At 33.3% G+C, this 16,033-nt stretch overlaps 1 long non-coding RNA gene and 1 pseudogene across 1 annotated transcript; both read right to left on the minus strand.

Annotated features, from left to right (window-relative positions):
* Window positions 1-343: 343 nt before the first annotated feature.
* Window positions 344-11,177, minus strand: LOC107559081 (integrator complex subunit 9-like; annotated as a pseudogene).
* Window positions 11,178-11,185: 8 nt separating this feature from the next.
* On the minus strand, window positions 11,186-15,301 carry LOC107559128 (uncharacterized). The gene is made up of 3 exons (XR_001605564.1): window positions 15,205-15,301; window positions 13,049-13,251; window positions 11,186-11,259 (listed from the first exon to the last, which is right to left on the minus strand). It is a non-coding gene; the product is annotated as an uncharacterized lncRNA (long non-coding RNA).
* Window positions 15,302-16,033: the final 732 nt, after the last annotated feature.

Below are 16,033 nucleotides of genomic sequence, written 5' to 3' on the forward strand. Positions count from 1 at the left end.
TATTGTAATTTTTGTTCATATTTAAATATTTTTTTATATATATTTTCGATTTCCTTTTAATTTTAACGTTTTTGCTTTTTTTTTTTTTTTTTATATGAGTGTTTTTGGTCAGGTTAACTATAATAATCCTGTGTATCTTTTATATGCTGTACTGTTGTATTTTTTTAATTATTATTTTTATATATATATATATATATATATTTTCCATTTCACTTTCATTTTAGTTTGTCATTTTTAATTGCAAATTAAAAAAATATATATATTTCCATTTTTTTATTCATTATTATTTATCATTTGTTTATTTATTTGTGTTTTAGTTAACTATAATAACCCAGTGTGTGGCTATTATCTTTTATTCTGTGATTTGTTAAATGTAACAACATTGTCAAGGCATCTGAATTAATTATTTAATTCACTGAAAATCCCACAAACTTCAAGCATTTAAAAAATCCTGCATTTATAATCTCAACTCTGACATCTGATGCTACTGAAACAATCCAGAAACAAATTTCTTGATGTGTGTGGCGTCTTCCTCCAGCTGGATGAGCACATCCTCCGCCCGTCTGCCGTCTCCTCCACCTTCACCTCCGTGATGCCGTTCTGCGAGCAGAGATTCAACACAATCACGCTGCACATATCATCCATTCATTCAGCATAATGGGTTGTTTCACTTACTATTTTTGTTTTAATATAAGGCAGTACGTCCTGTGCTTGTTATTGTTAAAGGGGTCATATGATGCGATTTAAATTTCTCCTTTCTCTTTGAAGTGTTACAAGCTCTTGGTGGATAAAGAAGATCTGTAAAGTTGCAAAGACTAAAGTCTCAAATCCAAAGAGATATTCTTTATAAAAGTTAAGAGTCAACCACGCCCCCCTAAAACGGCTCGTTCTAACACGCCCCCACATGTCTACGTCACGATGTGGGAAGATTTGCATAACGCCGCCCAAATGTTCACGCAAAGAAAGAAGGCGTAACTTTTATTCTCGCTGTAGTATTGTTGTTGCCGCCGCCGCCATGTCGTGAAGACGCTGTGTGTTTCGCAGTATAGAGTAGCGCTTGTTGTTTGTCATTTCTCCAATCACAAATGCAGACATGATTTTATGTTTACGCGGTGCGATGTAACGCGTAAAAAGACAGTATAAGTCATTATAATCCAAAATTATGTCGCCACTGGATGCAACGAATGCCTCGTTTATAATGGGTTTTCATGTTTTTGTCTCGTCGCTCCGGCCGGACACAACATCACAGTATGGTGAGGGGCGTAACATTTCCTTCTCACGCTTGAGGTATTCGGCCAATCACAACGCACTGGATAGCTGGCCAATCAGAGCACACCTTACTTTTCAGAACGATAAGTTTTGTAAAAATCGACGCGTTTCAGAAAGGCGGGGCATAGAGGAGAAACAATAATGTACAGTATGTGGAAAATAATGTGTTTTTTTAACCTTAAACCGCATAAACACATTTCATTACACCAAATACACAAAATAATGTTCTTTTTAGCAACATCATATGACCCCTTTAGCTAAAACAAACTATTAAAAAATTGTTTTTGATAATTGAAATAAAGGTGAAATAAAATAATACATAAATATTCAATGAAAAACGTAAACTTTAAAATTGGAAATGTTGCCCTGGCAACTAACTGAAATAAAATAAGTTGAAGTACTAAAATTACTAAAAACTAAAACTGAAAAAAAAACTCTATAGCTATCTATATACATACAATAATACAATATCATTGGGATACTATTATAGTTTTATTAATATTTTGATTTAGTTTTTATTTTTATATGTTCATGTTAATTTTTGTCATTTTTATTGTTTTTTTTTAATAATAAGTATAAATACAATAATAATAAAATAATAATAGCAATGATACAACCCAATTGAGATACTATTATAGTTTTATTCATATTCTGAATTAGTTTTTATTTTATATTTTCTGTTTTAATTTTAATTGTTAATTAATTCAAATTTTAGTAATTGTGTTTTTGTAATTTTTATTAGTTTTTTTTATTTATATGTCTATTCAGTTTTCATTTCAGTTTTAGTTTGTTATTTTAGTACATCAGCGTAAACTGAAAATTAGATTTTTTTTCAGTTAAAGTCTATTTCAAGTGACAACAATATGGTTTTGTTTTTAGTTAACATATTTACACACTAATAAAAACAATGAAAATATAAAAATAAAAGCTAATTCAAAATATTAATAAATATTATAATAGTATATAAATATTACTAAAATATCACTGCTTTGAACTTGGTAAGTCGTTTGTTTTTTTTGCAATTTTTGACTCGACTTTACTTGGTCTTGGCCAGTTGAATTACTACAGAGAGCTGTAAGTGATGTTATTACTCCAACACAACGCTCAATATTGATTAGGTTTGATTGGCTCATTCCAGTTTATCCGAGCGGTTTATTTGTTGAAGAGCATCAGGCTCATCTGAGCGTTGGCTCTCAGGATGACGGTTAATGGTGGAGATCTGGGACGCTTTACGACGGGATAACAGCTGCGGTCGAACCAACAGACTCTCGGCGGGACATTCAGCAGCATCATTCTGTGCTTCCTCAGAGCTTCAGAACGCTCAAATGTGTGTGAGAGGATGAGATCATAATCACACACATGAGCTCTCCATTGCACTCCCAATTATACCGCGATATTATTACTGTAAAATCAGAATTTGTTTTGCTGAAATGTGATTGCTAAGGTGTTCTGAGTGGTTGCCAGTATGTTGTTATGTGGTTGCTAGGGTGTTGAGGATGGTTGCCAGGATATTGCTTAAGTGTTCTGAGTTTTTGTTACATTGCTATGCAGTTGCTAGGCCATTGTTATGGCATTTTGCCTGTTGCTAGGTGGTTGCTAGGGTGTTTTGTGTTGTTTTGGCAACTAACTGAAATAAAATAAGGTTAAGTTGAAGTACTAAAATTATTAAAACTAAACTATAAACAATTAAAACAAATAAAATAGCAAAATATAATTATTTAAAAAAAGAAACCCGAATAAAAATGATATAAGCAAACAACAAAATTACTAAAAACCGAACTAAAATTAATATGAAAACAGAAAATCTAAAAATAAAAGCTAATTTAAAATATAAATAAATATTACAATAGTATGCAAGTAATACTAAAATAATAAAAATAAAAATTATATACAATTTAAAAAAATTTATATTATGCACCAATCTAGTATTTTACAAGGTGTCAAAATGACAAAATGCACACAAAAAAAATATATATATATATATATATATAGATCAGTGTTATTAACTAAATCTAAAACTTTTAAAAATAATTTTCATTATTTAAAGCTGAATTCAAATAAAATATTACATATATATTAGATACAAAATATTACATAGAAATATTAGATCTAAAACTGACATAAAATCAAAGTGAAATAATTGCAAAAAAGCTAATTACAAAAAAATTGACCTAAACTAAAATTAAAACTAAAAATATAAAAACAGAATTGAATTCAAATTATGCATAAATACTATAATTGTATATAAGCAATACTAAAATAGTAAGTCATGCTAAAATAAAAAAAGTATATTATGCACTCATATTTTTGCAGTTTTTATTTTTTACACTTACAATATAAAGAGCTCAATTAATAAAATTGGTATTTATTTTAATGAATTAAGCCGTGTGTCCACCAAAGTGTTTAGCCAGCAGAAAACGCCCAGCTGTGAGCGCTCGAGAGGTTTTTTTTCACTCGAGACGCTTTGGTTGCTATGATACTGAATGTCCACAGAAGCAATGTGGCAGACGCATCGTGAACTAATGCAAGCATTATTTTACATATCAATATTCGTAGTAGTCCGGGAATCCCATCTGGTACAGACAAGAATACTCGGAGACGAGCAGCATTAAGGTCTCCTCCACTGTTGTTTAGTCGTAGTACGAGCAGAATGTGTTGGTCGGCGTGCTATTAGTCCCGCCTCTCCTCCACTGTGATTGGACGGCTGACTAAAAAGTGACAGTGATGAGCGCTGCGTTTTACCCAAAGAAGAGCATTCTTCAGCTCTCGGTGGACACGCGGCCTTAAACTGTAGTGGACCCACAAGTATTGGGAACTAACTTCATAAATGCACAGAATGAAGTTCAATCGGAGAAAACAGTTCTGTGCTGATGATGCATGATCAATTGCAATGACATTCAAACATTTATGTGTGTATCCACATAATTTTCCTGTCCATCCAAACTAACCGCTTTCCTGCTAATGAGCTGGAATAAGTATCTTCCGCACATCTGCATCAAAGCAGCACTTCTTCGAGAAGCTCACAAAGTCACCTTGAGCACCTTCCTTCACAATCAGTAGAGAAATTCATTTCGCTTCCAGATTAATTTGCGTCTAATCGATGTTCCGGACGCCTGCAGAAGCGCTGCCAGAATCTGCCGTTTGGGATTTGACCTTTCCCTGCATGTTAATGGCGCTCGTTCTCGCAGGAACGCTGGATCTCTCTCGTTTAGTTCATGAACAATGTGTTTACCGCTGCTGGCGGGACATCGTCAGACGCAGATCTCGGTGTCAGTGGGTAGTACGGGTTGAATTACCTCCGTCAGGTGTGCGGTTCTCTTTCTGTGCCCCGGGACGTCACGCAGACTGTATTTCACAGGTGAAAGAGACTACAGACACTCTGAGAATCATTCGTCAAACTCTTGTCCCGGCTTGACTTTAACCTCCAGCACTTTGAACTCTGTGTGTAACCCTCTTCACACGTGAGCGTACAGAACGAGTGTGTGTCGTACCTTGTGCAGCATGGCCAGGAAAGGTTCCAGAGGAACCGCCCCGCTCAGCAGAGGATTGGGCTTCAGGACCTCCGGTGGATCCTCCATCACCCTCTTCCTCTTCTTACTGGATGGCACTGGAGCGGGTTTGGGCACCGGCTACAAAACACACACACACACACACACACACACACGTAAATAAGAGCTTAAAGGGTTAGTTCACCCAAAAATTAAAGTTCTGTCATTAATTACTCACCCTCGTGTTGTTCCAAACCCGTAAGACCTTCGTTCATCTTCGGAACACAATTTAAGATATTTTTGATGAAATATGAGGGTTCTCTGACCCTCCCATAGACAACAAGGTAACTACCACGAACAAGGTCCAGAAAAGTACCAAGATGATCGACAGAGTAGTCCGTGTGACATCAGTGGTTCAACTGTAAAGTTACGAAGCTAACTTTATTATTTATTAATGACGTCATCACGCCAGATCTGGGTCAGCACCGGTGCCGCCACACGCTCGCGTCATGATACTGTGGTGAACGTGCGTCCAAAGTGACGCAGTAGAGACGAAAATGTGGAATAAAGTCGTTATTTTTGTTTTCTTTGCGCAAAAAAGTATTGATGTCACACGGACTACTCTGTCCATCATCTTGGTACTTTTCTGGACCTTGATCGTGGTAGTTACCTTGTTGTCTATGGAGGGTTAGAGAGCCCTCAGATTTCATCAAAAATATCTTAAATTGTGTTCCGAAGATGAACGAAGGTCTTACGGGTTTGAAACAACACGAGGGCGAGTAATTAATGACAGAACTTTCATTTTTGGGTGAACTATCCCTTTAACCGAATATTCTGAGGCCTGAGACACTCACACAAGGATGTAAATGCAAATCTAGTTACACAGATGTCTGAAGACACTTGTGTAAAGTGTTTCTGTCCTTCAAGGGCTGTATTCTATACAACATTCTGCATGTTTTTCTCTCAATGCTAATAAAATTGTATTTTAACATTTTTTTAATTATTTTAATTATATATTTTTTTATATATTATCATCATCATCAATTATTATCTTATAATTTTTGTTATTTACAATACCAACATGAAAATTTTCTTTCATGGTTGTGAAAAAAAGAATTTTTGGGGGGGGATTATAAAACTATACCAGAAACAAAATTGTAGACCTGCACCAGGCTGGGAAGACTGAATCTGCAATAGGTAAGCAGCTTGGTGTGAAGAAATCAACTGTGGGAGCAATTATTAGAAAATGGAAGACATACAAGACCACTGATAATCTCCCTCGATCTGGGGCTCCACGCAAGATCTCACCCCGTGGGGTCAAAATGATCACAAGAACTGACTAAATACTTTTTTGCCCCACTGTATAAGCACCATAAATTATTTTTGAATATAATTAAACCATTAATTAGAATCAATTCAACGAATGACTAATAATTTTACAATAATTTTCATTTTATAAGTAATTTGAAATTGACTAATATTTTTATTTTATTTTTATATTATATATTAGTAGTAGTAGTAGCAGCATCTTTATTTAATTTAATATTTTTTTTTATTGTGCATAGTGTAATATACACACATAATATCTTTGACCAATGGTGATTTCATGATGAGCAAGATGTGTTTTAGTTTCCAAAAAAAAAAAAAAAAATCTGGGTGAACTGGGAAAGGAGTTTTGCATTTTTAATGTCAGAATGTCCTGTGTGTTCATGCTGGATGAATAAACTGTAGTTTGCAAGCATGCTGTGGGATATAATGTAGGCTAAAAAAGCTTTAGACAATGTTCATCCAGTTTCCGCATGTCTCGAGGCAGGCTCACGGTTTATCAGGCTGTTGCTGTGTGTTCACACACTCGCTGACCTGCAGAACCGCAGACACTGTAGCGACTTTAGAGACCTGGCGAGCTGGAGGTTTAGCAGGAGAACAGAGACCGAGATCCTGAACTAACTCAACAGATGCCTGACCAACTAGCGGACTGATACAGTTATTAAAATTACTGATATTATTATTTTTAAGCATACAAATAATCAATATACAGAACCGATAAATAAATATTTTTAAAGCTTTTTGACCAGTGTTATAATTAACAAAAACTAAAACTATTCAAATGGATTTTTAAAACTGAAATAAAATTGAAATATTAGATGAAAACCTTCAAGTAAACAAAAAACAGAAATGTTGCTTTGGCATCTAAACGAAATAAGTTTAAGTTAAAATACTCAAATAAAAATAAATTAATCTAGAAATATGTGTAAGAAAAACTAATAAAATGACAAAAGCACTACTAAAAATGTAAACTGAAATTAAAATGAACTGAAAATACAAAAATAAAAGCCAATTCAAAATAATAATAATAATAAGCATTATAGCCATATATAAATAATTCGAAAATAGCACTGTTTTTTAAATAATGATACATAACAAATATTAATATTACATGAAAAATTCAAACTGAACAATAATTAGAAATGTTACATTGGCAACTAACTGAAATAAGTTTAATTTAATATGCTAAAATTACTGACTAACTAAAATTAAATTAAATGAAAAGTATTTAGAAATATTAAAACAAATCATAAAAATAAAGGAACATTACTAAAAATTATACAAATTAAAATGTAACTAGAAATATAAAAATAAAAACTACAGCTAACGACAACACTATATACAGTAACTAAAACTAAAATAACACAGTTTTTGGCCATGAATATATGAAAGAATATCAAATAAATATTAGATGAAAATGAGAAATGTCACACTGGCAACTAATTAAAATAAGCATAAGTTAAAATAATACAATTACTAACTGACTAAAACTAAAATTAAATAAACTATTTGGAAATATTTTAAATAAAAAAATTAATAAAATAAAAACATTACTACATTAAAACAATACTCAAAATTAAACCGATTAAAATGTAAAACTGAAAATATAAAAATAAATAAATACAGAATATAAAAACAAAAATAATACTAAAATAACACCGTTTTGACCTAAAAATGACTGTATAAAAAATATAAATATTAGATGATAAACTTCACAATGAAATGTTAAAATACTAACCGAAATAAAACTAAAACTGAAATGAATAAACTATTTATAAATATTAAAAAAACTAATATAAACAGACTGATCTGAAAATCTAAAAATAAAAGCCAATTCAAAATTCGTTTTTATTATTTTTCACAGTGATATAAGAAAATATATCATATATATGAATACTGGATATTAACACATGGTAAAAAACAAACAAACAGTTCATCTGTCAGTCTCTATGTGTGATTAAACGTGAATCTTAGAGAGATGTTGAGAGTTTTATTCAGACCTCAGGCAGCAGGTGAATGTGCTCATAGCGGCGTCTGAAGGGAAGCCCCAGGACGGAGCAGCGGCGGTAGGCCACGGGTGGAGGCTGCAGCTCCAGCATCAGGTCTGAGCGGTGAGGCTGAGCCAGAGACATGACGAGGCTGATGGCACAACACGTCACGAGTCGATCTGAAATCATCATCTCATGTTTTAATAGAGATAACGTGAGAGTAACATTTGACCTTCCAGAGGAGGAACAGCCTGTACCTGGATGTCCTTCAGGAGTTTGGACGCCTGGTGGATGTTGAGCCGTGTGTCTATGGGACAGCAGCTGGTACGGAGCCAGAGAAGTCCGGCTCTGTTAGAGTCAGAGGTCAAAGCTTTTCAGACTGGAGATTAAACTACACGACATTTGTCCATCCCAGTTTCCATGGCAACCGTTCTAGATATTCTAATGGATTTCCACTGGGGATTCTGCATCATTATAAAACCATTATGAAAAATATTAGTTTGTAGAAAAGAAGAAATATTGTGTCAATCGATGCAAAAAAATCGCAATGATCCTAAAAATAGTGATATGGAAAATATAGTGTTTTATTTATTTATTTGATGTGGGGGTGAATGGTGTTTGTGAAATGTTTCTTCTGCTCACCAAGGCTGCATTTATTTGATTAAAAATACAGTAAAAACTGAAATATTGTGAAATATTATTACGATTTAAAAATACTGTTTTCTATTTGAATAAATGTTCAAATATAATTGATTCCTGTGATCAAAGCTGAATTTTCAGCATCATTACTCCAGTCTTCAGTGTCACATGATCCTTCAGAAATCATTCTAATATGCTGATTTGCTGCTCAAGAAACATTTCTGATTATTATTAGTGTTGAAAACAGTTGTGCTGCCCAATATTTTTGTGGAAACTGATACATTTTATTTTTCAGGATTCTTTGATGTACAGAAAGCTTTTGGGAAGTCGTGGCCTAATGGTTAGAGAGTCAGACTCGTAACCCAAAGGTTGCGGGTTCGAGTCTCGTACCGGCAGGGATTGTAGGTGGGGGGAGTGAATGTACAGCGCTCTCTTCCACCTTCAATACCACGACTGAGGTGCCCTTGAGCAAGGCACCAAACCCCCAACTGCTCCCCGGGCGCCGCAGCATAAATGGCTGCCCACTGCTCTGGGTGTGTGTGTGTGTGTTCACTGCTGTGTGTGTGCACTTTGGATGGGTTAAATGCAGAGCACTAATTCCGAGTATGGGTCACCATACTTGGCCACATGTCACTTGTCACTTGTCACTTTATTTGAAACATTATAAATGTCTTTACTGTCACTTTCGATCAATGTAATGCATCCTTGCTGATTAAACATGAGTTTCTTGAAAATGTTCTCTGATATGCTGTGTCTCACCAGTGAAGATGATGGTATTGAGGCTGGATTTGCCCCACAGCTCCAAGAAGTGCACCACATCCCCGAAGCGCAGGGACGGGTGACCCGTGAACACCACACACGGCTGCCGGAACTCACTGCTGAAATCTCCATGAATGCTGGGGTAATGCTTCAGTTCATTGGTCTGAATCAGCTGCAGAAACCAAGCACATGACAAACAGGTATGTGTCCATACAGGGATGCCTTTTGAGGATTTTGCCGTTTTTTTGGTACCTCTGCGTGAGGAAAAGGCGGCTCAGCAGATAGACCTTAGACTGCTAAGAGAATGAGCTATTATTGAGCACTTCTATGGAAATATCACAGCAATAATGAACAGTTACCATGGTAACCATATTATCTGCCAGCATATTATCAAACCAATGAACTTCAGTGACGCTTCCAGTGACTATTATGGAAAAAAAAAAACATTTTAAAGACATTTCTGGAGTGGTACATATAATTAAATTAATATTCAGTTATTAATAATATTACAGATGTCATTAATAAGTCAAATCCCACAATATGACAATGAACTGCAAACAAATAAAATTAATTACATGATTTTATTAATTTTATTCTGTTAATTTAATATTTAATTATATTGTATTATTCTATATATAGAATATATATAGCTGATTAACTAGAAAAAAATTATTAAATATTTATATTTTATTAATTTTAATATTCAATTATTAATTATATTTTAATTGTGTTACAGATGTGTTCAATAAAACAAAACCAACAATCTAGCCAATGAACAAGAAAAAATCTATTTAATTTTAATTAATACATTTTTATAATAAGTTATTAATTATATAATAATAATAATAATAATATATCATATTACAGGTGTTTTTGATAAAACAAAACTCACAATATCTAGCTGATTAACAAGAAAAAATATTAATATTAATATAATTTGTAATTATTTAATCATTATATTATATTAAATTATATTACATATGTTTTTGATAAAACAAAACTCACAATGTCTAGCTGATTAACAAGAAAAAATACCAATTTAAAAAAAATTATTTAATCATTATATTACAGATGTTTTTGATAAAACACAATATCTAGCTGATTAAAAAGAAAAATTCTAAATATTAAATATAATTACATTTTTTTATTATTATATTATAAATGTATTTAATAGGACAAAACCCACAATATTCTAGCCGATGAACAAGAAAAAAATAGTCACTATAGAATCATTGCAACGGCAGTGATGACTGAAACTGTGACCAAAATAATATCTGTAGCAACTATAATATTTTAAATCAACCACATTACTGGAAGCAACTGCATCGAGCCGCTTGCGATCGTCCCATTCTGCGAAGATCTGCGAGAACTCCAGCGAGCCGCTGGCCACGGGGGAGATGAAGTAGAAGGGGGTGCTGCCCAGGTCAGCCGAGTCCATGAACTGATACAGACACTGCAGCAGGTCACAGATGACCCCGGACGAATACCACGGCACCGGCACGGATCGTCATGGCTGAGGAGAGAGAAAGCACCCAGACATACTCGGAGTCAGACGCACTCTTACCTAACACACCGGATCCGGCAGGTGTGTGAAACTCACCCAGGTTGCTGCAGAATCCTCCCAGCATGCCATCCGGGTTGGCGGTGGGGTCCGGGTCAGGCCTGTTAGGATGAGGACGTCGCTGTTCTTCAGAGAGCTCCGCTCCATGGGCTGCACCACACAATAACCCGTCAATAACTGATGAGAACCCTAATCAGCTGTCCTGCATACTGGCTACATCAGCAGTAACCTAAGTGACATTCACACATCTCACAAATCATATCAACAAAGTGGTTTTGTTTTTAAGTTTTAAATATTTTTCAGCTTTATTTCAGTTAATAGAAAAAGAGTATTATTATTAATTATTATTAAAAGACTAAACTCACAACTGATATCAATGAAGTATGATGTTAGCAGCATGTTATTTATTTTTGATTATTTATATACTATTATGGTATTTATTGATATTTTGATATTATACTTAAAATGTAAAAATAAAATCAAAATATAAAAAAATGTAATATACATTTAGTCCACAAGGTGTGATTCTCTGTTGCTTAATTGCTTAAACCCTAGTAGAATTGTACATAATATAAGATATCATGTATGTTATGTAATATGTACACTGCTGTTCAAAAGTTTGGGATCAGCAAGATTTATAATGTGTTTTACGGAAGTATCTTCTGCTCATCAAGGCTGCTTTTATTTGACCAAAAATGCAGTAAAAACAGTAATCTTGTGAAATATTATTACAATTTAAATGACTGGTTTTCTAGTTGAATATATTTAAAAATACAATTTATTCCTGTGATCAAAGCTGAATTTTCAGCATCATTACTCCAGTCTTCAGAGTCACATGATCCAATATGCTGGTTTATTATCAATATTGAAAATACTATTATGGTATTTATTGATATTTTGAATTAGCTTTTATTTTTTTGTATTTTCAGTTAGCAATTTTGTCATGTGCTTTGGTCATTTTTATAATTAAATTTTTTAGCTATATTTTTTTTATAGTTATATTTCGTTTTAAGTTTTAGTAATTTTGTTATGTGCTTTAGCCTTTTTTAATCGGTTTTCTTTTTTTATAGCTGTAATTTATTTTATTATATTAATTTGAGTAATTTTAGTACTTAATCTTATTTCAGTTAATTGCAAAAGTTCTAATTGTTCTCATTTCAACTTTTCTAAAAAGCACTCGACCGGTGTTATTTATATTATGTAATATTTATATATTATTGTGGTGTTTATTCATATTTTTGAATTAGCTCTCATCATTATTTTTTCAGTTCACTTAAATTTTTTTGTTTAAGTTTTAGTCATTTTGTAATGTGCTTTTATCACTTTTATTAGTTGTAGCTTTTTTATATTTATATATAGCTTTAAAAAAAAAAATTGGTTCTTTAACATAAACTTGTTTTATTTCAGTTAGTTGCCAAGACAACATTTTTCATTTTTGTTTCGTTTTTTTTTTACTTTTTTCATCTAATACTTAGATTTGAGTTTTTTCAGCTTTATTTCAGTTAACAAAAATGGTTTTAATTTGAGTTAGCAATAACAACACTGGACTCGATTTACGATTGATTTCAATGCATAAAATAAATACATTTTTAAATATTACTATTCATTTAATTTTCTTTTAAATTAATATTTTATTTATATTTTGTGATTTAAATTTTATATGATATTGAATAAATGAATAATCAACATTTCTCTTGGCTTGGATGATTTTTTCATGCATTATGGGATAGTGTGTTGGCAGGCGTGTGGCGTCACCGGAGGCTGTGTGGTGAGCAGAGACGAGCCAGACACACGAGACACTCTCATAATGACTGAATGATCCAGTTTGAGCTGCCCAGAGAGTATCCCCAACTCAAAGGTATATGTATAAAATGACATAATTTAATAATTTACTATATAACTGTCTATTATATTATAGATGTCTTTAATAAGACAAATCCCACAATATTGAACTGATGAACTACTGCAAAAAAAATAATAATAATAATATAAAGCAGCAACCTAAAATACACAAACACCTTTATGAGATTTCTCATTCATGCACCCTGGAGAATTGTTGTCTAAGTTGGTGGTTTTTGGGCAGAAGGAGCAGCAGTGTGGAGTTGAGTACGTCTGTATTTCTTTGTTCTTCCAGCAGGTGGCAGCACGAGCCTCTGGTGCTCTCTCCATCAGCAGCAGCCTGAAGCACACAACAGCTGATAGAGCAAGCTGTCCTCTCTTACTGTCAAATCAAACGAGGAATTCACTGTCAGCTCATGTGAGATCATTCAACTTACATTCAGTACTATTCAAAGGTTTGGGGTCGGTAGAACTTTTGAATGTTTAAAAGTCTCTTCTGCTCACCAAGGCTGCAGTTATTTGATCAATACTGTAAAAATGTGAAATATTGTCATTTAAAATAACTGTTTTCTAAGTGAAACTAATGTATTGCTGTGATCAAAGTAGAATCTTCAGCATCACATGATTCTTCAGAAATCATTCTAATATGCTGGTTTATTATCAATGTTGAAATCAGTTTTACTGCTCCATATTATTTTGGAACCTGTGATACTTTTTTCAGGATTCTTTGATGAATAAAGTTCAAAAGAACAGCGTTTATTTAAAATAGAAATCTCTTATAACAATACAAGTCTTTAATATCACTTTTTATCAATTTAACACATCCTTGCTGAACGAAAGCATTCATTTCTTAAAAATAAAATCAAATTGAACGACCCCGAACTTTTGAACTGTAGTGTATGTTGTTATCAAAAGATTTCTATTTTAAATAAACACTGTTCTTTAAAAAAAAAAAAATTTCATCAAAGAATCCTGAAAAAAGTATCACAGGTTCCAAAAAAAAAATATGGAGCAGCAAAACTGTATTCAATATTGATATTAAATCAGCATATCAGAATGATTTCTGAAGGATCATGTGACACTGAAGACTGGAGTAATGATGCTGAAAATACAGCTTTGACTCACAAGAATAAATTACATTTTACTACATATTCAAATAGAAAACTGTTATTTTAAATTGCAAAAATATTTCACAATATTACTGTTTTTCTGTATTTCTGATCAAATAAATGCAGCCTTGAGCAGAAGAGACTTCTTTAAAACACATTAAAAATCTTACTGATCCCAAACTTTTGAACAGCAGTGTATTATGTTGTATTCTGATTGATCCAGATGATAATAATAATAATAATGTTGATCTATGGTGCTCCAGCCCACAGTCCAGCATGATGCTGGTGGGTTTAAACTTGAGCACATTACAGGGCAGAGTGGGGTGACCTGACAGACAACACACACACACACACACCACACCACACACCACACCACACGCACACACACCACACCACATCACACCACACACGCGTGCACACACACACACCACACACCACACACGCGTGCACACACACACACCCACCCACACACACCACACACACCACACCACACCACACCACAACACAACACAACACAACACAACACCGCACGCACACGCACACGCACACGCACGCACAACACACACCACACCACAACACAACACAACACAACACAACACAACACAACACAACACAACACAACACAACAAAAACAACAAAACAAAACACAACAAAAACATAAAAACAAAACAAAAACATAAAAACAAAACAAAAATAAGGTTTCAATAGATTTGCTCGGCATTGCTGGGAACGCCCACAAAAACAAAATAATAATAATAAGCTTCCAATAATGCTTTAATTTATTTTCTGTACAACAGAGTAGTTATTTTATTTCATCACTGATTTTTGTTTGCATTTTTGTGCTTTTGGCAACAGTTTATGCAAAACAATATTATAAAATTCACCAAGAAAGGTTACATTTCAAAAATAGTGAAATTGACAGACAGAAAGGGAGAGAGAGAATGCACACATAGATCTGAACTCTTTGACTCCTGGGATTAAGGAAGAGGGGCAGACAGCGCGTGTAAACACAGCCTCTGGCGAGGACACCACACCACACCACACCACACAACACAACACAACACAACACACACAACACCACACACACAACACAACACACACACACAACACACACAGAGAGAGATCATCATTTACTGCAGCGGACTCAATATTACTGTCACTGTAGATTCAACTCAAAACAGCCGTTATCATATTTATGCACTAGTAAAACACACTGATGTACGCACCAGTTTCATGTCTGAACTGCAGAAGTTGGACTGATTCCCTAGCTTTGTTGTTTTCTGTGATTCTAAAACTCGGGAAACAGGACTGACTGTTCTTCTGCTGTATGTCTGTGCGTGTCATTCAGCTCAAGACAGACGCGCATTTGCCTTGCGGTCAGGCGTGGAACTGCATTACAGTTATGTGTAAAAAAGAAAAAAAGAAACAAACAAAAAGCAAAGCTAGTACCATTGTTTATGCCTTATTTATTGTTTTATTTGTTTGTTTGTTTATATTTATTATATTATATTATATACATTAAATTATATTATTTTATATAATTATTATATATTTATATGAAATATTTACATTAAGTAGTTTATGTAATATTATTCTAATATATTGTATTTTTATATGACCTTTGTTTTTATATTTAACATGGTCAATGTACAGTGCACTTCCAACAGAAAAGCAAAATATAGCAAAAGCAAAAATATAATATATAGCAATTATATATATAGCATTATTATATATAGCATTATATATATTGCATATATTATATATAGCAAAAGCAAAAATATAATCATCCTATAGGGATAAAACTCCTAACAGCAGAAGGAAGATAATATTAAATAATAAATAAATTCATAAATAATGATAATAATAACAATGTGTATTATATATACAGTGGGTACGGAAAGTATTCAGACCCCCTTAAATTTTTCACTCTTTGTTATATTGCAGCCATTTGCTAAAATCATTTAAGTTAATTTTTTTTCCTCATTAATGTACACACAGCACCCCATATTGACAGAAAAACACAGAATTGTTGACATTTATGCAGATTTATTAAAA

This window comes from Sinocyclocheilus grahami, unplaced genomic scaffold, assembly GCF_001515645.1.
Source record: "Sinocyclocheilus grahami isolate Dianchi unplaced genomic scaffold, SAMN03320097.WGS_v1.1 scaffold674.1, whole genome shotgun sequence".
Taxonomy (NCBI): Eukaryota; Metazoa; Chordata; class Actinopteri; order Cypriniformes; family Cyprinidae; genus Sinocyclocheilus; species Sinocyclocheilus grahami.